Source organism: Anguilla anguilla, chromosome 5 (genome assembly GCF_013347855.1).
Source record: "Anguilla anguilla isolate fAngAng1 chromosome 5, fAngAng1.pri, whole genome shotgun sequence".
Classification (NCBI taxonomy): Eukaryota; Metazoa; Chordata; class Actinopteri; order Anguilliformes; family Anguillidae; genus Anguilla; species Anguilla anguilla.
The window spans coordinates 27,040,756-27,063,427 of NC_049205.1; the positions used below are offsets into that span (position 1 = coordinate 27,040,756).

Below are 22,672 nucleotides of genomic sequence, written 5' to 3' on the forward strand. Positions count from 1 at the left end.
TAGATAAAAAAATGTAAAAGATGATATTAAATATATATATATATATATATATATATATATATTCACACCATCTTTAAGTGTGTGAAATCAAAATGACTCCACACCTTGCTTTTACTCCTTTCTTTTCCAGCCATCTATAAAAAATTAATTTAAAAAAAATCAGTTTTCCAGTTTCAAACATGTATTTTTATGAATATTATTATTGTTGTTGTTATTAATTTGTTATTATTATTTCTTAGTATCTATTCTCAGTAAATGAATTATATTTTCTTATTTTATTCCTACTACATGGTCTCAAAGAGTAAGACTTTATCTAGCAAGCTTCCCTGTCCATAAGAATTTGGTGGTGAAAATAACTACAATGACACACTCGCTCGCAATAACGCATTAACTATTGACACAGCCTCATTATTTCTTATTATATATTCTCAGTAAGTTAAATGAATTATATTTTCTTATTTTATTTCTACTACATGATCTCAAAGAGTAAGAGTAAGACATTTTCTAGCGGAGCTAATGAGTGAATCAAGTGTAACGTTAGATGAAATTAAATTGACTGGATGAAATACGTGAAAAAAACTACAATGCGCTTTCGTGCAGGTTACCCGCGCGCTAACTGTTGGTTGATTCACTTCTCCAACAGCAATCCTTCTCATGTTATCACGACAAAGCTAGATAACATGGCTTAAAATGATCCACGTTAGAAGTGTTTTATCTGCGTTTTCACTGTCTGGTTAGCTTGCTACGATGACGCGTGACTAGATGACACACTCGCTTGCAATAACGCGTTGGCTATTGACACAGCATCATATAGTAGCTAATATCATTATCTCAGATACAAAAACAAATGTGTGATGCATTCAATCACCATTTTATTTTGGCTGGTTATTTATTTGAGAATACAGCGATGTCCTCTGGAAATGTAGATCCTACGCTGCTTATTTGCTCACTGCCACTTCATAAAGGCTTACTAGCCAGCTAGCTTGCTAAAGTGAACCAAATATGTTAAGCTAGCTCGCTCGCTTGATAATGAGGATTAATAAACATAGTGGTCGTATAAATGCATTTAATTAAATACTTTCACGAAATATAAATACCTTTATTGCGGCAATCGAATCTGTGCAGACAAGTCTTGCAGTGGAGAATATTGGATGAGGCATGAGTGACAAACGTCTTATTACAGAAGTAGCGCGTCAGTTCACACTTGTATTAGAGCTCCCTCTACTGGATAATTCTAGTAAATAGCAATTACAACGTTCGAACAGACAAGTACAGATACATAATGAATGTTTTTTTGTTTATTATACTTATTTAAAAATCGGGACACATCGGCTGCATAACTGCAGATCCCGATGTCGTCAAATAATGGCCGATATATCGGCCAAATCGATATATCGGTCGGGCTCTAGTATAAAGCATTTTAGTTTTACGAATGGGTGTTTTTTGTAATTACAGTGAAAAGGAGACATGCGCCACCCTCTGGAATCCGAATCCGCAGCAGCTGGAATAGTATTCCATAGCCCGCTATAACCTGCTGCCAGTGTATTATTTCTGGTGACCAAGTCACCAAGAAAACTTGTCTAAACATCAAGATTCTTACATGCATTTCTTTGCCAAGATCTTGTCTACAGGTGTGGTATGTTTACAAATGGGTGTTTTTGTTTTTTATTAGTGTGAAAAGAGGGACATTGAGCCTGGTCGATTCCAGTCCCCAACTGCAATGGAATTTTGAAGTCACTGGGCCGCGGATACATTTTGGCATGTATTGCGTTTTGAGAGTACACCTTTCATTAAATGTCGCATCCCATAACAATACATACCAGTAAATGCGTGACAGTGATTACACGCGGAGGGAAGAGGCAATTCTTAAAATCGTATAAAAACAAACCATTATATTCTGGGAAATTAGCCATTTTTATGTTATTTGATAATACTGTAGCATTTATGACATTGTGCATGAAGAATAAACTGTCAAATATGTTTTCTGGATGATCGCCAAAACAGGTTTGACCCCCAAAGAAATTAAGTACGGAGCTCAATGATTATTTTGAAATGCAGCTGTTATTTCAGGCTAACCGTTGTCATTTCCTGGCTGCCCAAATGGAAAAAACTAGCTAGAACATTAGGAAAATTGAATTAAGACTAAATTTACTTTAAAGCACCACACTGTGGTACATGGATTAACCTAACTGCCTCAGACCGAATCTATATTGCACCACTGTGGACACAGTCCACTGCTGGCCTGAGCATTAGCTCTTTTTAAATGTTATTAATAATGAAAGTTCAATGCCTCATAAGGCACAATTTGTGCTTTATCACCAACAATTTAGACATCTTTAACCGATCGACAGCCTAAGTAGAACACTGCATTTGTTTCAGACGATGCTGAATTTGGATCCCAATTCGCAACTCCCGATACGAAAATTCCGGTCCACCTTAAAGTAATAACCTCGAAGATTTTCATTAAAATAAATCTCTGTTAAGTCACTATCTATCGCTGAATTTGGTAACACAATGGTGATTGAGCCTATTATTATATTAATTAATTTTATTATTATTATAATAATTTATGATTAAAGAACTGGGTGTCTGTGGCGACATTCCCTGGAAAAAATCACAAGCGGCGCATAGATAGTGATGCGTTTTCCATCACCAATCAGTGGTTGGTCCGACAGAGAGGGTAGGCGGAGCTAACGCAACAGGCTTGCTCGTCATCTCACTTGTGTGTGAGCGGCGTACTGTTTTTTCCGGTGTCTGCTAGCATTAAAGGTGGGGGGGTTATGGAACCCTAATACGTTTTTGTGTAACATGAGAAATCATTAATTGTTGATGTAGATTTCGTATTACATTTGATGACAATGTAACGTTTCTAAATTACATAGCTATTTGCACAGCTAACGCTAGCTACCGGACCATATCAAGAAAGGCAACATTAGTTTAGACGATGTTGCGCACAGTATCCATCTCTCATATCAGGTAACGTTGCGTTAGCTAGCTAGCTAATGTAATTAACACAATCTAATGTCAGCTAACAATTAGAAAAAACACTAGCTAACGGTACCGACCGGTACCGGCGTCGCAAACCGCTTCTCGAATGCAATGCTACCTTGTTGCAGCGTTGCAATGTAGCTAACTAAAGGCCAGTTCAGATCAACGATTAGCAATGAGACTGGATGCAACCAGCAAAATTCCAAGATGTCTGATTGTAAACGTTCTAAAACTGCACTTGGCAATTTGACAAGGTGGGTCTTTTGAGACCCTAGGCAACGACTTCAATTTTCTCTGCAACATTCTGAAACAGTTCCGTCTCGTTGCGAATCATTGATCTTAACTGGCCTTAATGTTACCGTTATTTACATTGCCATCAAGTTCATCAATATATAAGCCGGGGTATAGGTGGAGCAGAGTCGGGTCAGATTTCTGTGTAAAGATGTCAAGCCGGAGAAAACTAAATACAGAATACGGCAGAATAGATTAGCATTGTTATTATTTTATTACGCTTCCTCGTACGTTCCATCAGCCTTGATGCCCTTTTTTGATGAAATCTCCTTTGTTTTGGTTTTATTCTTCTTCTTGTTTTGATTGCTAATTTAACACCTAGCTCAGCTTTATTCTCGAACAGTTTAGCTAGCAAAACCAGAAACAACAATGCAGTTATTTCAAAAATATAACAACAATCATTCGCAAAAAAATACTGTTTATTGTGCACAATACATAATTGCACGAACCACAGCGAATCCCACGAATTCTTCTCTGCAGTGTAAAGATGTTCATACCAAGCAAAAGGTGGATAAAGAATGTGTGGAAATTGATCATCACTAATTCTACCCCAGGTCTCCTACAGCATTTTAACCCGGCTCGGCAGTGAAAGAACAGCTTAAGTTAGCCTAATGTGAGACAATGAATGAGTATGTACATAACGTTACTTGTATAACAACCATTTTTTATTAAGTAAATAATAAGTGTAATAGTTGACGTGGCCCAGGTGCCAACTGACTGACATCACACGGGCGACACTGGTAGGATCCGGTTGGATCTATGGGAAGTGAGGTCCAAAAACACACCTGCAATTACCGCTTCTCGCCATTGGTACCGCCAAAGAGAGCGAAACTGAAATCTTCGAGATTGTAACTTTAAATCGGTCGCGTTATATAATCGGATGGTTTCGCGGTCTTCCTTGTGTGTTTGCAAATGGTATAATTTGCTTATAAAAGTAAGATACGGATCAAGAGAGAAATTGAACAATGGTGTTCATGTGAAAATTATTTTTATGCCCCCGGCTTCCGTAGGAGACAGGAAGGGCATTATGTCAAGGCCCCGTCCCTCTGTGGTCCCTCAACAATTTGGTTACCGCTCATTTAACAGAAAACGCCTTTGTCGTTTGGGCTGATTTTTTGGTGGTGAATTGGACTTGTCCACACAAAGGCTGGTTTCGATTAGTGACCATTCAATATGGCCGCCACGGCTGCCATCTTGAATTTGGTGTCTGTTCATTTAAAAGAAAACGGTCATTTCTTAACACATTATGTAAATGATTGTAAACAGGAATAAAGGTGCAGACAAATGTTTTCTCTTTATTTAAATCACTGCACAAACAAGCAATAGCCTTAATTGTTAATTCTTAATTGTTAAACTTCAAAAGTGCTGATGTTTGAAGTGCTTGACAAACTCAAATAACTCAAACAAAAGTGTGCGCTGCTACCGGAGGAATACAGGGCGCGGTTTCACACATACACACTAGTGTCTGCTATATTGCAAATTCCCTAATTGCTGTTTCCACCCTTTTCCCCACGCTTCCAGCGGGGCTCTTGCCCCAACCCTCGAGATTGCTTCGAGAGTCGTCTGGTCTCCCCACCTCTGCGGTCCAGCCCCACCTTCGTCATTGCCTCCACCCTGCCCACATCTGCCACCACCTGCTGTTCCCCATCACCGCCACCCGGCCCCACCCATCATCTGAGCCACATCACTTATCATATCTTCTGCATAAACTGGCTGACATGCTGGTCACCAGTCGGCACCCTGAGCCGACCAGAGGAGGATGGGTTTCCCCCTTGAGCCTGGTTCCTTCCAAGGTTTCTCCCCATCTGCCACAGGGAGTTTTTCCTTGCCACTGTTGCCTTAGGCTTGCTCCTGTGGGGGTTTAGGCTAGGGTTGTCTGTAAAGCGTATTGTGACAACTGTTGTAAAATACGCTATATAAATAAAATTTGATTGATTGATTGATTGATTGATAGTGATGCGGGGATTGGCTCTGACGTCATCCGAATCCGCATGTATGCAATCATCCACCCGCCACCCACCCGAACAAATTATTTTCTACGATTTAAAGACCTGCACCCGATCACACATTACCGTTATTTCTCATTATTTCGCAGCTGTTGCATATGACATACCCAGCACTTGACACGAGTCGTCGTGGTTAAGTATTTCACTAAATCGCTCCTACATGGAACTTTTCTGCCCTTCCTTTTTTTTTGTTTTTAATTCTCCTTTTCTAATTTTCTCTCGGATCGTTTTTGCCTCCATTGCTGCTTAAGACAAATGGACACCGCAATTCGCGCAATGAGAGTCTAGTCTGCTAATTCGTGCCTGATGAAAAATGAAGCTTAAAATATGTTCACATTGTAGAGAATGTAATTAATATTTTTCTCATTAATGATGTATTATTTCATCCACCCGGATGCAACCCATCCGCTATTAATCAGAATGTCAATTTCTATGACTCGGCCCGCCCGATCTGCAGATTAACCATGGTGCCCACAGATATAACTGCGACCCGCGCATCACTAATACACAAATGCCTTATTTTTTTTCCCCACCCGCATTCAGCAAAGAAGAATATCAGGGTCAGAGCCAATCAGATGCAGAGTAGGGGTGGGTCTTCGCAGAATGCGAGTGGAGGAAAAAAGTAACGCCACACACACACACACACACACACACACACACACACACAGACTAAATGTCAGGCGCTCCGGTGCAACTAATGAAAATGTTTAGTCGCACTTGACAGATTTTTGGTTGCATGTGCGAAGGCTGGTTTTTATCGGTGATTAATGTTAAACATATTTTCTCTTCTACTCTCATTGGATTCTTCTGTTAAATTTTAGTATATTAACAATAAAAACATATTACTTAAGGAGAGAGGAGGGCATGTTATACAGCGGGGGTGGGGGTTCACAACATACGGTCGAGCGCATATGCCACACTCTGCGGTGGCCTTGTTTTATTATGTTCACTTTGCATGTCTTTTTAAGGCTGTAATATGGAAAGATCAGATACCCAAGTGTCAAGCATTTTCTTTTCCCCTCAAAATCTAATAGTCAACGTTGCATCACGTGCGAATGAAAGAACAGGACAATCTACATCTGAAATGGTGTGGGTGAAATATCACTGCACCGTATGCAAATAAAACTCCAAACTGTCCATATAAACAAATACAGTAATCAAATCCTAATGAAACTTGGACATGTTAGATTGCCATTTCTCCTCAGAATTTAAAGGTCTCAAACTTTGGACATTTCATTTTGACAGAAGGGGTCCTGAAGTAGCACTGACCTGTTTTGGGTGAAATACTCCTGAAGCATTTTAAAATCTCACTCCAAATATGTAATCCAATACAGACTGAATGAAAAAACTACCATTTTGGACTGGAATATCTCCAGAAATTTTAAAGGTTTCAAAGTTTTGACACTTGTCTCTGGCAGAAGGGGTGCTGGTCTACGTCCTACCCCATTTGTGAAATTTTACTGTAGTGTTTGTGAATAATCCCACTTCAAATTTCCTATACAATCTAACACAAACCTATTGAAAAAAAATGAAAATTAGAATTAGAATTTCTGCCTAGATTTAAAAGGTCTCATATTTGACACTTGTCCATGACAATGTGGGTCCTGGTCTACACCCTACCCCATTTCGGTGAAATTTTACTGTAGCGTTTGTGAATAATCCTACTTCAAACCTTCTATGTAATCTAATACAAGCCAATTGAGAAGAGTGAAAATTTGGATTGGAATATCTCTCCAAAATTAAAAAGTCTCAAAGTTCTGACATGCGTTCATGACAGAAGGGCTTCTGATTTAGCCTATGTTCTAACCCATTTATAAGTTCTAAATTCCAATCCAAATGATCACTTTTTTCAATATGGCTGTATTGATTTGCACAAAGTCTGTAGTGGGATTATTTTGCTTCATTAAAACTCCACACGATTGGCCTAGGATGTAGATCTGGACCCCTTCTGTCATGAACAAGTATCAAACATTTAAGACCTTTTAAATTTATGAAGAAATCCCAAAAAAAAAATGTCACATTTCTCACTTAGCCTGTACTGAGTTACATAGAAGGATTGAAGTGGGATTATTTGAGAACGCTACAGGAAAATTTCACAGAAATGGGGTAAAATGTACATCAGGACCCCTTCTATCATGAACAAGAGTCAAAAGTTTGAGACCTTTTAACTGTGGGAGAAATTCCAAACCAAAATTTCACTTTTTTATATTACCTTGAAGGTTTGAAGTGGGATTATTTGAAAATGCTACAAAAATCTTCACAGAAACTGGGTAGGATTTAGAACAGGATCCCTTCTATAGCCGCGTTTCCACCAAAATTACCCAGAACTTTTAGTCCCAGGAACTACTTTACCAGGAATCAAAAGGTTCCTTCAGCCCATGGTTGTCTGCGTTTCCACCGCGGTCTAAAGTCCCGCGAAGATTAGGCAAATTAGCCCACTGACGTATGAAAAAACGACGTTGTCGTCGGTCCATCTGTCCTATGATTTCTTCTGTAACCCCATACTACCACCGAAGTAGCCTACATTATTTTCTAATAACCGGGACAGCCCGGAGGGGTTTATTCCACTTATATACAACGGGTTACCAACAATGATTATATATGGTTACTTTTGTATTTTTATTGATTTTTATCGATTTAATCACCTGGAATTTAAATATTCTTCTGCAGCCGTTTGGGCTTATTTTACCGTTGTCAAGCAAAACTGTCGTTGGTAGTTGAACTTGGACCGTTGTTATACAACAAATAGGATATAACAGGCCAATAGTCAGATTGTAACTGTTTTATATATCCTCTCAAACACATTCATTATGTTTTTATGCGAACATTCGCTTTCATGTCTTGACATCTGAAGTGACAGAATGCATTCACATTTCCAATATAACTGACAACAACAGCAGAAAACATGCACACGTTGTGAACAATTTGCTGTTTGATTAGTTTCTCATTGTCAATTCCATATTGCAAATCGCAAAATGACAAGAATAGAATGAAAACTTGGACTTGCGTGAAAATTTAAATTAGTAGTGGTACAGCCACCGTTTGCTTTCCTTCGAAGTTACTGCTAGCCGAGCAGCGAAGTGTGTCCTCCAGATGCGAACCATGCACCATAAATTAGTCCATAGTCTTCCTGGTCTTTTTGTGGAATTGAAGAATGGCAGAGTAAAATTACGGCAGTCTGAAAAAGCTAAAGGGAAGATTACTAGAATTAACCTGTTATTTTACCCGGATAAAAAGTGCGGAAGGTGATTTCCAGTTTGCTTTTACTGTATCACCAATGTGAATTACGCAGAACTACCGCATACCTCACATAACTGTATCAAACGTTTTGAGTCAATTACAACGGGCTAGCAAAGAAAATCCGGAAGAAAATATTCAGCAACCGAATTAATCCGTTTGAATGTTTTGGTACGTAATATGCTGTCCCAGCATTTGCTTTTTATTAAAAAAATGTATAAAAAGAATACTAAAGCAAGAAAAGAACAGAAGAGCACACGTTATAATTCCAAGACGTTGGCAGGCTATAACCAAAACTAGGCTACTGCGCCGCATAACATACAAGTTTGATTTGAAGTTATTATGAAAATAAATCGGTTTGCGCCTGCATATTTTTAAACATGGCGGCTGAAAACAAACACAAAAAAATGCTGCAAGTACTCGACCAATCAGAAATGTTCAGCGCTGCAAGCTCCACCCAAAAGGTTCCTGTACTTTCGGAAAGTTCTACCCCCCGAGCAGGAACTTTTTGGGGGGTAAAATAAAGCCCCCGGAACTAAATTTAGACCCTAGTTCCTGTGGTGGAAACGCAATGAGTTCCTCAAAAGGTTCCTAGTTCCGGGGTAAAGTTCCTGCGGTGGAAACGAGGCTTATCATGATCAAGTGTCAAAACTTTGAGACCTTTTCATTTTGGAGAGATATTTCAATTCAATATTGTACTTTCTTAGATTTGTCTATCAGATTACATGGAAGGTTTGAAATGGTATTATTCAAAAACACTACAGTAATATTTCACAGAAATTGGGTAGGGCATACAACAGGACCCTGTCTGCCATGAACAGGTGTCAAAACTATGAGACCTGTTAATTTTTAGAAGATATTCAAATTTTCATTTTTTTCCAATTGGCCTCTGTTTGGATCACATAGGTTTGAAGTGGGACTATTCAAAAATGGTACAGTAAAATGTCATGGAAATGGGGTGGGATGTAGACCAGGACCCCATCTGTCATGAACCAGTGCCAAAAGTTTCAGACCTTTTTATTTTCAAATCCAAAATGTTACTTTTTTCACTCAGCCTGTATTGACTATATAGTTTGAAGTGGGATTATTTGAAAATGCTTCAGGACTATTTCACCCAAATCAGGTCAGTGCTACTTCAGAAGCCCTTCTGTCATAATTAAATGTCTAAAGTTTAAGACCTTTAAATTTTGAGGAGAAATTGCCATCTAACTCTGTGTCCTGACAGGCTACAGTTTGCACTGCCTGCACTAACACAGTGGTTAACCATTCTGGCTAGATGTGAAACGAAAACTAAGACAGTAACAGGCTAAACCAATTGACTAAGGGTGTTTTCACACCTGCACTTTTTAGTCCGGTTAAATCGGACTCTGGTTTGTTTTCCCCCTTGGTGTGATTCGTTTGGGCAGGCGCATATACAGTAATCGCACACGGGTGCGGACCAAAACTACCGCACCAAGACCCGTGAGAGGAGGACGGGTCTCGGTCCGGTCCCAAACGAACTCTGGAGCGGTTCGTTTGTGCTAGGAACGTGATCCGACCCAACTACTAGGTGTACCGCGCAAGTTTGAGCTAAACGGTTCCTGTAGCCGTTTTATTAATTTTATTACATTAGCTCCCTTGTTCTGCTAGTCGTCTGAAGGCAGCACGTCTTCTTTCCAAAGTGTGAAGCAGTATAGTATTTTCAAGATGTTTCCTCTAAGTGCATTCGGCATTCTGCTGGTATAGTTTTGCCTGGTATATTGCCCAGATAATTACCACGGTTATGAGCAAATGCCAACTCTGCCGTTGCTCCATGTTAAATTGCATAGCAATGATTCTCTCACAGAAATATGGACTATTCCAGAACACAGGACCATCTTCCTGTATTTACTTTCTTGCTCCCGCCCCAGACACATCTGACCAATAAGCAGAGTGAACATTCTCACGTGGTTTGTAGTGCATTTTGGTTCGCTTGGATTTTTCTCTGTGTGAAAAGAAATCGAATCAAAGGGAAAACTCTCCAAGTTTACGAACTCATCAACTGATTCGGACCAGAGCAAACTAACTATATGTGTGAAAACGCCCTAAGTGACCCAACTGCGCTCTTGCAGTGTCAGTCAAGGAATGGACTCCGCTTTGTTAGGTCATTGGTGGCCGACATCTCTCACTAGTTAGCTGCCTAGCTAGCGATCTCTCCATATCTCCCTCACTAGATAGCTAGTAAACAAGTTGAAACTTCCGTCCAAGCCTCATTTTCAGACGCATATCTCTGTACTCTTTTTTTAAAACGTTGTATAACACCAGGTGCAATTGTATTATAATGATAAGTTGTTCGTCCATTTTCCCTCACTGAACGGAACAATAATTAGCAATATGGTATCATATCAGTTGGAGAAATAGGAAGCTCGAAACTCTGACTAGCTGTTTACCAATGTTGACGAGCGATGCCCGCGAAAAGCTAAACTGTGGGCAACTTTTTTCGGGCAATTTTGGTTGTTCGGTCGCCCAGTTGCTCGTGTTTATGGGCGTCGCTCAGCTTCATAGAGAATGAAAAGGACTTCCGACAACTCGGTTGACGAGTTTGTCACTGTTTGAATGCACCGTTAGAATAACTACTTTTTACTGCACTTCATGGCCTGTATTTTTTTAAAACTTATTTTCCAAACCATCCTCTCTATAAACCCAAAACTGTAAATCCATTAAAACATTTAACCTGCATGTTGCCCTTTAACGCAAGATAGTGTATGTTTTTTTTTTTTTTTTTCCAAAATTCTCTAAACAAAAGCAAAAACAGATTTTTAGAATTCTGAGTTTTCACTTAGGTTGGAACAAAACCGATCATACACAGAGGTCCCCCAGTAGCCTACCGATGTTGGGAACCCAGGACAAGTCGTTCAGTCCAGACACGTCCTTGTCTAGCATGAAAAAAATTGCACTTCTCATTTCCCTACGCCATATACAGCATATTGGCATATTAATTGTTTGTTTATGCGTTTTGTTTGGTCTTGATCTTGTTCTGCATCCTACTGACATTGAAAGTCTCGACAGACTGAAATCGACCCAAGGTGTCTTGTTTAAAAATATATATTTGGAGTATTAGACTAGCTACATACACAATGGATGCGTATTTCCACGGTATTATCCAGCAAACTGACATTAATGTTAGCCAGACGAACTAACTGTAGTTAACTACCAAATTAACTGACCTAACCAAGTGAACTAAGCAAGCGAGCTTGGAAACTTCAGAAAAGCGAACAAGAAACATTAGCATGAAAGATGGCTAACTGTATTGAAGTTCCACCTTAAAGTTATTCATTTCTATTCATGGGAGGCTAACGTTAGCACCCAGTGTTTTATAAACAAAATAAAGGACATATATTGACAACTGACACATCAGACAACGATGTAACGCAATCACTTACAACACAATGGATAAAACCCAAAAAGTAACATTACAAACGAGTGAACAAGCAACAATACAAAACAGCAGATAAAACAAAATTATATTCAACTTTTCCCAAAACCTTATGTTTTGGCGGGATGTCTCGCTAGCGTTAAGTACTCCAGCTTATTATAAGCTGGATGGTATTACCTAACACAATTTATTTTAAAATCCCAAACAGTTATATTAACGGACAGGGAACGTAATGTGATTATTTAGTCTTCTGGGTGGGTAGATAGATCTACGGCGCAATGTTAGACAGTTTAGGTGCCTTATGCATATTGTAGCCGTAAAGATCGACTATAACAATTAACGTTAGTCTATTTTACAAGATCGCGAGTCTAGGTACCAGTCGTCAACAAAACATTTAATGTATAATGCTTTATCTGCCTACCTCAGAATATCCTTCACGGACGATAAATATGAAAAAGACAAGCTGTGCAATTACAGTGCCTTAATCTTCTGACGTCTTCCGAAAAACCCAGATAATTAAAAAGAAAACTAAAATGCCTCCTTCGGATTCTCGAAAACAACTTCTCTGACCCGTCACCCTTTACCAAATCGCCCGCTCAAAATGATTTTACAGTTTAAAACTCGAAAGCCAATCACAGGGCACTGCTTTTGCCGAGAGTGGCCATTCATTGGCCTCTCACTGGACCGGTCATGTCTGAAGGGCCAATCAGAAAAGTACGGGATGTCGATGTAATAAGTTCCGTGGACTTTTTTTTTTCACAGTAAAAGCCCGTTTATAGACGCTTTCATCGGACGCACGCGCGTTGCCAAGGTTATGCGCTTGGCCCAAAGTTAACTTCCGCTCTGTGTTTGTTTATTATTTGGTTTGTGTTTACTGGCTAATATGACACCGATTACAAACGGAGTGAAAGTTAATAGCTCACGAACGAAACGTCAAAAAAAGTACAAATTCTGAATGCGCACACAAAATACTATAAGCTACGACCTTAGTATTTACCAAAGTCTTAATATCTTAATAAACGAACTTCTTAATGAACGAATTCAGCTGTTTTCAGCTTCTCTCGCTTCCGAGATGGGACCGTCTACGAAGTCCACCACCGGAAATTTAAACCTTGAAAAAATTAAATTACATCTTTACAAACATGAAGTGTACAGATGTAACCCCTGCGGAAATTCACACACTCATACATGCATGGGTCAGTGACGTTTCAGGTTTTCAAAATGTCAAAAAATTGAAAAGATAGAAGCATCCTTTTTTTACTTTCTAAAAAGTTTTTTTAAAGTGCTTCTGTTGGCCTTTTAAAAATTTATATTAAAGGACTTACTAAAATGTAATTCAGTGACACAATGTTTTTGTTGCAACTTATTTTCAATACTTTTATTTTAAATCTAACTCAAAAGGTACCACGAGCATCTGTACAAACAATTGTATACAAGTATAAAAATCTTGGGACCACACAGACACTGCATCATTCAGGAAGGAGGCACAAATGAACTCCCAGGGCAGAACAAACTTTGGTCCGAAAGGTTCAACTGAACCCCAAGACAACAAAAAAGGAACTGGTGGGATCAGGTACCAAAGTATCTACATCCACCATTAAGAGAATCCTACATCTCCATGGCCTGAAAGGCTGTTGTGCAAGAATGAAGCCCCTGCTCCAACACCGACACCACCAACACCAAAAGGGTGAGGCTTTTAATCCGAAGAACACCATCCCAACTATGAAGAATGGGGGTGGCACCATCATGTTTTGGTGGTGTTTTGCTGGAAAAGGGACTTGTGCACTTCAGAAAAGAGATGGCATCATGAGGAAGGAGGATTATCTATACTGAAATACTGTAGCAACACCTCAAGACATCAGCTAGAATGTTAAAACTTGGTCGCATCTGGGTCTTTCAGCAGGACAATGATCCTAAGCATAACAGTTGTAACTAAATGGCTTAAAGACAACAAAGTGAAAGTATTGAAGTGGGCATCACAAAGCCCTGACTTGAATCCCATAGAAAATTTGTGAAAAGGCGTGTCAGAGCAAGGAGGCCCACAAACCTGATTGAGTTATACCAGTTCTGTCAGGAGGAATGGGCAAAAATTCCGTCAAAGTGTTGTGAGAAGCTTGTGGAAGGCTATCCAAAGCGTTTGATTCAAGTTAAGCAATTAAAACGCAATGCCACCAAACACTAACAAAGTGTATGTAAACTTTTGACCCAAAACTTTTGACCCACTGGAAATCGGATATAGTACATTAAAGCTCAAATAAATCTGTCTCTTAGTTATTATTTTGAAATGACCTCTTATGGAAATAAATTAGATACCCTAATTGACTTAAAGGAAAAGGACCTCGTTTCAAATCTCATCAATTTTGTTCTTGACCAATCAGAGATCCGTCCGCCTAAATCTAAACTATAATTTTCCCTGTTCTGTTCAGTCAAAAAAAGTTCTTGCTCCAGGAAAAATGTATAATGTTATCACTTGCTTCTATTGATTACCTCAATGTGAGCCTTTGGCGTCTAATTCAAGCAGGAGCGAGTTCGTTGAATTTCTACAACTCTCATAGGAAATACATGGCAGCCTCATCATATAATTCTATTTCTGGGCTGTGGCAGCCATCTTGCAGTGGTGCCACATGCAGAAGTATCAAATTGATAGAATTAAATAGAACCACGTGACCATGTTTCCCTTCTAGTTCTTATGGTTCTTATACAGTTCAGCGATTGCACGAGAGGCTGATCAGGAAGTGATGCAATCGGCCTCTCATCTTGCTCATTGAAAATACCACATCCCGTCGTCTACATGTAGACTGCCAATACGGCCAAGGGGTTGCTCGAGCAATGGAAGTTGCTTTCCCTACTGACTGAATCCATCCGATATATCCTTTGGACGATGCAAAGCCAATTGTATGCCACCCCTGCAAGGCTGCTGGCCACAGTTAGCCCTGGGATGGGTCAGACTCAATCTGAGATCCAGTGTTGTGCATAAAAGCGCTAAAAGAGCGGCGTTCATTGAACGAGCTCATATTTCTGGTGAACGGCGAACTGAACGTATCCTTTTGCAACTAATGAACGTGAACGCTCTCGCAAAAGTTAACGACGCTCACGCACTGCTTACGCAACACGTCATACTCTGAAAACCACGCCCACCGGAGGGGAAAACAATCGGCGCCACAGTTGAGCTTGTAAGTCAAATTGCCTCCAGGGGGCGTCTGGTTCGTGACGTCACAGCCTAATATAAAAATCCTATTGACTTTTTAAAAAATCATTGATTGTAAAATATCTATAGCGATTAAAAATAAAATATTTCTCACGCTGGGACCGTCATTCTCTACCGTAGCATGTGCTTGGTTATATTTATTATATTATATTTATATCTCTGGAGGGAAAAAAAACGGATTTATGTCGATTTACGATCTGTTGGTGGTCCTGAACTACACTAAATCAAAGTCGCACGGACATACGTCACAACCACGTGTGCTTGTAAATCTACCCACCCAGTGCGGTGCCTAGGCTGCCCCTAACTGCTGGTCTGGGATCAGATTTCCCTTCCCAGGTCCTAACTTTAACCAGTAGTAGGGGAAGAAAATAACTGACGCTGGACCAGTAGCTAGGGCCAACTTCACCCAACACCGGTGGCTAGTTAGCTATACCTATGACAAACGCGGTGTCACTGGTTAGCTTAAGGCATTTTTTCAATGGTCAGGACAATAATGTTAAATCCATTAAATAAAATCCATTAAGTTAGATCCAACCATGTAGAGTTGGTCATATACAGCCAGGGTAGGTTAGCGGGTGCGTCAGCGCCAGCATGAAAGATATGGTTTATAAAGTTTCGGTTAGCTAACGTTAACGTTAGGAAGGGCTGGATCAGCAGGTAGCTAGCTAGCTGTCAAAGTCAGGTTTATTTGTCATTACAAACCGTATTTGCTGTACAGTGCACGATGTAACGAAACTTAGTTTCGCAAGGCTTCAGTGTAACCATATAGGGGTGTAACATAGACTTTCAGTCTTCACAGCACTGAAGGAATACACACATTGTGAAAATTAGAATGACTGCAGTTGCACTTAGACAAGACAGCTGCAGCAGTTGCAGTAGGCAATAGATAGACAATTTCTAATGAACAGTTTTATTAAAACATAGTAAGTAGTAAACATATTGTCGGTAATTTATCGAAAACCATGCTGGCTAGCTATATTGTTGTGTCGTGTTGTGATAAAAATATATATGACTCCATTAAAAATCATGTCTTAAGTTAGTTAGGTTAGGTTGTACTCTTTTATACGGTCTATAGCCGCGTTTCCACCGCAGGAACTTTACCCCGGAACTAGGAACCTTTTGAGGAACTCAGTGCGTTTCCACCGGAGGAACTAGGGTCTAAATTTAGTTCCGGGGGCTTTATTTTACCCCCAAAAAAGTTCCTGCTCGGGGGGTAGTACTTTCCAAAAGTACCGGAACCTTTGGGGTGGGGCGCAAGCGCTGAAAATTTCTGATTGGTCGACTAGGCTACTCGCAGTGTTTTATTTCAACTGCCATTTTTAAAAATCTACAGCCGCAAACCGATTTATTTTCATAATAACTTCAAATCAAACTTGTATGTTATGCGGCGCAGTAGTCTAGTTTTGGTTATAGCCTGCCAACGTCTTGGCAGTTGTTCCCTACACTTGGAATGGTACTTCTCTCTAGGGTTTTCGACACACTTGTTCCTGGTTATGGTTATACATTTTGTTGTACGTCGCTCTGGATAAGAGCGTCTGCCGAATGCCTGTAATGTAATGTAATGTAATGTAATATTCCGTAGCAACAAGATAAACCCGACATTAGCCATAAAATATACCAATACAGCAGTGAAAATGCTGCTCACTGAATAACAAAATAAGCGAGACTAAGTTTTTTAAATGATATCATGTCATTCTACAGTCAATATCTGGGACTAAACATTGAATAAATGTACAATCTTACCACTGGTTTTATGCGTAGAGATGTCTCTTTTGTGACTGAGTGGTCATATATTGTCTTGGACAATCCGTTTGTGAAATATACGCGCATTTGTGATCCTTGGGTAGGCTACCTTCAAAAATAGCTGTGCGTAATACCACACCTGTTGCTTACAGCGTTGTCGCCCTTTTTAGTACAATTTGGCTTGATTGACAATTCATTTATTCAGTAGGTGAGTGTATAAACTTTTTAACGATGTATAACGTGTCTGATTTTGCTTTTGGAATAGCGTTTTTAGGTCAGCGTAACCGAAAAATTTCTCATCTGCCAATGTCTAAATAAATAATATGGTAGGCTTTGCGCGCAGCACGCAGGTTGCGAGTTGATATTTCATCTTTTGTTTCGTTTTTTCTCAATGTCGTATTTATTATTTGAAATGTGTATTTATGTGTTATTATTCTATCTGTCTCTGAGGCGCTCTGAAATGTGCATTCTCTGCTAAGCTGAGCCATGGATTGGAATAGGTTTGTGTCTGACATAGTGTTGCACGGTACACCAATATTTCAGCACTTTTTCGGTACTAAAAAAAAAAAAAAGAAATGGTTCGGTATTAGAATTTCCGACGTTCGGTAGTTTTGCGTCAAATGTAAAAGCCAGGGAAATGTGTCTCCCGCATTACCGATTGAGAGGATGACAAGTGTAATTTGTCTGAATTTTTGCTAGATGGCAGTAGCAACTACGGTTGTCAAGTGAGGTGACTTGCGCTTGTGCACTCACTCGTTGATACAATGTAAGCTTCGACTCAATTCACTTCAGTAGCAATAGGTGTTCCAATTTGGAAATATTTCATTATAGATAGATGCTGTATTGTTATTAAAATATGCTGTTTTTAAATCTATTTAAAGGTGAAAGACCTGTTTAAAGATTATTTAGTTTACAATTGTTAAATTTTTGAAATATATTTAATATATTTTTCTATTATTTAGTGTTGTAACACAATAGGCCTATGCTTATTAATATGTTGAACAGGCTTCAACTTAAAGATAGTTAATAAACCAGGTTTTTAATAAACCGTGAATTTGAAAATGAGGTCAACCCTTGTGGACATTACTGATTTCTGATCTATTAAGGTAATTTCAGTATCGTTAGGTACTGAGTATTGAATCATTATCGCTTCAGTATTAATTATCGTGATACTAAACCTGGTATCGGTATCAAAGTCAAAATTTTGGTATCGTGACAACACTAGTGTGATGCCTTTTTTAGTTGTGGCGCAGAAACACTGCAGCTGTACATACACACCGGGCCATCTAAGTGTTACAACATAGTAGAGGCCTTTACGGGAAGCAGCCAGGACACATCCGTGGTGATGCAACCAAGTCATCAGACAGCATGTCTTAGCACAAATTTGGCCATAAGTCATCAATATTTTACTACGTCAGACACACATTCCAATCCATTGCTTATCATGATATTCAGTAGATATGTTGGGTGAAGGTATATGATCATGAGGACAAAGCCATTTTAAAATCGCTCCATAGGGGGCGCAATAGTGCCAATGCTTGGACCCCTCCCAACGCCGCTTGCGGCTTTAGTTCTTCTTATTATTATTTTTCTCCGCTAAAAGTGTCTGAGGCTCAGCAACCATAAGTCCTGGAGCAACCAAATTTGGCAGGTGGGTTTCACACTGGCAAGTTCAAAAGTGGGCTAACCCCAATTAACCCAAAGCAAGATTGTTCCCTAGTAATTATCCCTGTAAACAAGGGCTAGCTATGTATTACCAGTGTGAATCAAGGTTAAAATAAACAATGAGTGAGGTGCCATATTTCTGTATTACCCCAGTCACAGCTCTTCACTGCGTATTTCTGGTATAATTGTTTCGATAATAAATGAGAAAACCAGGGTAACGTGAATAAACAATAAAACAACCAAAAAAAAAAAAAAAAGTCTAAACAAGTAACAAAGCTAACAAATTAATCCCAGGAGACATATTTATTTATCAGTTTGTGGTGGAGAAATCTGTTCGAAGTAAACTTGATGGCACCTGTAACGAACAGGTTTTTGACTAGATGCCTGTGATGCTGTCAGACAGGATATATGAGGTCTCCCAATCTGATGAGGGAAAAAACTAAAGAAATGTAAAAAAGATTACAAAAAATGTAAGTCATCGGGAGCAGTGAGTAAATGCATTTCATTCTAGAAAGTAAACAAACATGTCAATGGACAGTTAACCCAGTGCTAACGAGATGCAGTGTAAATCATTAACCCTGTGATAAAATTGTGCCATGGGTTAAGAATGTATCGAGTAAAAAGCAGTTTGGTTAACCGAGGACTAACTTTAACCCAGAGTTACAAATAATCTTGGGTTAACTATGTACCGTGTGAAAAGCATATTGGTAAAAGCACTGCTTGCATTGCATGAGTGAGCATCATGATCTCAGCAGTGTTGTGCAGGTTCACACTTCACAAGAGCAAGACAGATTAAAATGAACTAGTTCACGTTCATAGTTCACAATTTTTAATTTTGAACTAAGTTCACAGTCCCAAAAATGAACTAGTTCAAGTTCATTTCTTCCGTTTTTTTAAATTCTATTTTATTCTTTTTCAGTATAACCTCCTTCTACCCATCCACCCCAAGCCCCAAATCATTGCCACTGCACACTTCCCAAACTAAATGAATTACTGTATACTAGGCTACTATAGAATCAAGATTAATTTCAAAAGACAAGAAAAAACAATGTAAGCATATGTTTTACCACTTAAACAATATGTCATATTATGCAGAAAGTGAAAAAAAGAGGTGCAGTAAAGGTATACTAGATGCAATGGAAATTTTATTTAGCCTGCATGAACCAAATTATGCAGAAGTTCAAAAACATAAGATAGATTCATATGCTTCCAAGCGAGCTGGTATAGGCTCCACCACTGGCTTCATTACAGTCGCTAGCTGAAAGATGTACTATGATAAACCCTATAGTGGGACTTTTGCCGTTTATTGAAGATGCAACAGAAATTTTCTGTGCCGTTGACCGTAATCGAATTCTTTCATTTTTATCATTCAACTGACCAAGTACCGTTAAAAATCTAATTTTATGGGTTAGTTCTATTGGCTTATGCTAGCTATATCATATAAACCTCATACGAGGATCAGTAAAGGCTAACAACACACTAGCACTTTTTGTTAGTTTTATCACCACTGCTGTGAAGTGAAAGATGGATAAACTACGTTTTCTATGAGAAATGTTATATATATATACAACATTATTACATTACATTATAGGCATTTAGCAGATGCTCTTATCCAGAGCGACGTACAACAAGTGCATCAGTTCAAGGTGCAGAGGTGCAGAAAAACACACTAGAGTGAAGTAAAGATCGTAGTGCCAGAAGTAACCACATAGATCAGGACTCCATTCCTGTAGGGTAACCTGTTCAGCAAACAGACAAACAATCCTGCCAAGTACAAAACTAGCATTACATTACATTACATTACATTACATTACATTACATTACATTCATTTAGCAGACGCTTTTATCCAAAGCGACGTACAAAAAGTGCATTTTCATGATCGTAGACAACTGCTGAACACGGGTTCAGTAAGGTACAATTACTTATTTTGTAAAGCTATTTCTAGCTGAGAACAAAGAACACTATCCTGGTCTAACATCTGCAAAGCCAAACTAGGCAGAAGAATAAGCTAGAGTATTAGGACAAATACAATTTATCAAGAAGTGCAGGGATGGGGCAACATGTAACAAGTGACAGGAAAAAGGGTTTTTTTTTTTTTTTTTAATATATATATACACAGCGTGGTGGTGGTTATTCTAGGTATAGTCTGAAGAGATGAGTCTTCAGGCCACGGCGGAAGATGGATAGTGAGGGGGAGGTTCGGAGAGGGACGGGGAGTTCGTTCCACCACTGGGGAGCTAGGGTGGAGAAGCTCTGTGATCCCTTTGGGCGGGTGGGAGGGGTTGCAAGACGCCCTGCTGCCGCAGAGCGGAGTGGTCGAGCAGGCACATAGAATTGAGTCATGTCCTGCAAGTAGATGGGGGCTGTCCTGTTGGCGGCAGTGTAGGCAAGGGTCAGGGCTTTGAATCGGATCCTGGCAGCGACCGGTAGCCAGTGAAGTGATCGCAGCAGAGGAGTGACGTGGGAGAATTTGGGGAGGTTGTAGATGAGTCGGGCAGCGGCATTCTGAATCATCTGTAGTGGCTGTATGGCACAAGCTGGCAGGTTTGCAAGGAGAGAGTTGCAGTAATCAAGGCGAGAGGTCACCGTAGCCTGGACGAGCAGCTGGGTGGAGTGCGTCGTCAGGTATGGTCGAATCCTCCTGATGTTGTATAGGAGGAATCTGCAGGACCGTGATGTTGCCTTGATGTGCTCCTTGAGGTCCAGCTGGTCATCCAGGACCACCCCCAGGCTCTTTTCAGAGTGAGAGGCAGTCACTGTGGTGCCATCAACTGTGATTGAGAGTTCATGAAGCAAGGAGGTCTTGTACGGGAAGAAGAGCAGCTCAGTTTTGTTGAGGTTGAGCTTCAGATGGTGGCTGGCCATCCAAGTGGAGATGTCAGCCAGGCAGGAAGAGATCTTATCATTGATCTGTGTGGCTGAGGGGGGGAAAGAAAAGAAGAGTTGTGTGTCATCTGCATAACAATGATAGGAAAAACCATGTGAATTAATGACTGAACCAAGAGATCTGGTGTATAAGGAGAACAGCAGAGGACCCAGTACAGATCCCTGCGGCACTCCCGTGACAAGTGGATGAGAGGCAGAGGCAGACCCCTTCCAGGTGACCTGGTAGGTCCTATCTGCAAGATAGGAAGAGAACCAAGACAGGGCAGTCCCGGTAATTCCCATCCCAGCCAAGGTGGAGAGGAGTATTTTATGGTTGACCATGTCAAAAGCTGCAGACAGGTCAAGAAGGATCAGGACAGAGGAGAGGCGTGAGGCTCTTGCAGTGGCAAGTGCCTCCGTCACAGCTAGTAGTGCAGTCTCTGTTGAGTGCCCGGATCGGAAGCCAGACTGGTGAGGGTCTAGCAGGTTGTTCTGATGGAGAAAAGAGGTTAATTGTTTAAGAACTGCTCGTTCGAGGGTTTTGGACAGAAAGGGTAGAAGGGATACGGGTCGATAATTTGTTACATCGGAGGGGTCTAAGGTAGGTTTGAGTAGTGGGGTAACACAAGCCGTCTTAAAAACAGAGGGAACATGACCAGAGGAGAGAGAGGAATTAACAATGGAAGACAGATAGGGAAGGAGCTCGCTGGAGATAGATTGGAGAACTTTAGATGGGATGGGGTCAAGTGGACAGGTGGTTGCGCGATGAGAGGTGATGAGTTGTAATACATCGGAGTCCTCCAGCATTTCAAAGGAGGTCAGTGTGGCTGTGGGGTTGTCCTGGGGGGTTGGGGGGCTCACTGGATGGGTGAAGGAGTTCCGGATTGTAGCCACCTTTCCTTCAAAGGCGGCCAGAAAGTCATCTGCGGAGAGGGAAGAGGGAGGTGGGGGTGGAGGAGGAATGAGGAGGGAAGAGAAGGTGGAGAATAGTTTACGTGGATTAGAGACACATGCGCTGATCTTGGATTGGAAAAAAGAGGCTTTTGCAGACGTGAGGGCAGATGTAAAAGTCGCCAGCAGGGTATGGTATGCGATCAGGTCATCAGAGGATAGGGATTTTCTCCACTTTCTCTCTGCAGCCCGCAGTGATGTTCTGCTGGAGCGTAGTGACTCGGTCAGCCATGGGCAGGGTGGTGAGGAGCGTGCTGGTTTGGAGACAAGAGGACAAAGTGAGTCGAGGGACTGAGAGAGGCAGGAGTTGAGGGTGGAGGTGG

General features: G+C 40.3%; 1 protein-coding gene across 3 annotated transcripts in view; it reads right to left on the minus strand.

The window, feature by feature from the left end:
• Positions 1-12,510, minus strand: part of incenp (inner centromere protein) — a 126,375-nt gene extending 113,865 nt beyond the window's left edge. For all 3 annotated transcript variants that reach the window (XM_035418821.1, XM_035418822.1, XM_035418820.1), the window contains exon 1: positions 12,338-12,510. The gene's annotated coding sequence lies outside the window, so the exon portion shown is untranslated. The remainder of the gene's footprint in view (positions 1-12,337) is intronic.
• Positions 12,511-22,672: the final 10,162 nt, after the last annotated feature.